Raw genomic sequence first — 1,527 nt, forward strand, 5'->3', positions numbered from 1 at the left:
CTTTCTGCATTAAATTTGCCTGCTGATTTGGAAGAAACCTTTTGTTTTTACCTCCGAAAGCCGAGATGTGTATGAAGATAACTGCCAGGTATCCCCCAAACCCGCTCTCAGCTCCGGCAGTTGGAGTACTGGTGACGCCGGGGTATCCCATTGCGGAAGGGGCCCTGGATGGCCGTTCCCCTCTCCGTGGCTGTGCTGGAACCGCTGAGTGGATGAGTAGAGGCTTTTCCCCATTCCTTTGGCAGCCCCTCGTGTTGTAGAGTAGATTTGTCTGTATATGCTTGGACCGTGCCAGGGTGATTGTTTTCATAAACGAGCATGTGTTTAAAAAAAAAAAAATATGCTGTAAGTAGCGCGTTTTGGAGAGTAGATTTGTCTGTATATGCTTGGACCGTGCCAGGGTGATTGTTTTCATAAACGAGCATGTGTTTAAAAAAAAAAAAATATGCTGTAAGTAGTTTTGAGCTGCCCCGCGCCGGCTCCGACGCAGCCCAGCGAGGAGGAGCTTTGCCGAGCTCCGGGGTTGTGCCCAGACCCGGTGCCAATGGGGCAGCCCGGCACCGCATGTCTGCCGGGCGTGTGGGTGGGCGCAGAGCCACTGCCCTGCACCCTGGGGAGGGCTGTGGGCTGGGGGGGGCTGCGTCCTGGCTCTGTGCACCTCCCAGGGCCCGGGGACGCTGTACGAGGGGCACTCGCAGCTCCAGGGCTGGGATGGCCCCTGGATTTGGGTGCAGCTTGTAACATTTTTTGGGTTGTTCTTGTTTTTTCCCTGCAAGGTCAGCTAAGAGATCGCGGAAGTGGCAGCTCCATGGCTCTGCTGTTCTCGTGCCGTTGGCAGCGGTAGGAGACAACCGGGAGGACGCGAGGGGAAGGCGCGAGGGAGATTTTAGCTGGTGCGTGGTGGCAGCTCCCCCAGGTCCTGTCCTGTGCTCGGGGGCCAGAGGCTGCTCCCTGGCACTGAACCCCCCCAGCACGCTCGCCTGGTTTGTGTTCGCAGCGTGTCACCCCTCACGGTGTCTCCTCCACACAGCACTAACCACCACACAGGGGAAAAGAGCTGATTGATTTTATTTCTTTTGCTGCTTTTGTTCCTGTGGCAACCTAGGGAGTGTGAGGGGGTGGCCTGGGGCTGTGCTGCACCCATGGCTGTCCCCGCATGCCCCTTCTACAACCAAAGAGGCTGAGATGCGATCAGTGCAGCTCAGTGTGTGTCCTCCCTCCCTGTCTCCCCCCCGAGAGGCACCAGCCGAACTGTGGGGGTAGAGCTGGCAACGGCAGTGAGGGCGGAGGGGTGCCCAGCAGGGCCGCAGAGCGTGCACCCTGAGGGCCGTGCTGCAGGGAAAGCCATGCTGTCCCAGCAAGGGCCCGAAATCCCAGTCTGACTGGAATGGCGCTGGGGCACGGGGCACCGGTCGTGCTTGGGATGGAGGCTGGGTGCCACTGAGGCTGCTTCAGCAGCTGTTAATTGGGGCAGAGCAGCGGTTCCTCCCTGGACAGAACCCGCTCCCATCCTTAGCAGGCGCTGAG

The sequence above is a fragment of the Fulmarus glacialis genome, unplaced genomic scaffold, assembly GCF_000690835.1.
Source record: "Fulmarus glacialis isolate BGI_N327 unplaced genomic scaffold, ASM69083v1 scaffold10929, whole genome shotgun sequence".
NCBI classification, from domain to species: Eukaryota; Metazoa; Chordata; class Aves; order Procellariiformes; family Procellariidae; genus Fulmarus; species Fulmarus glacialis.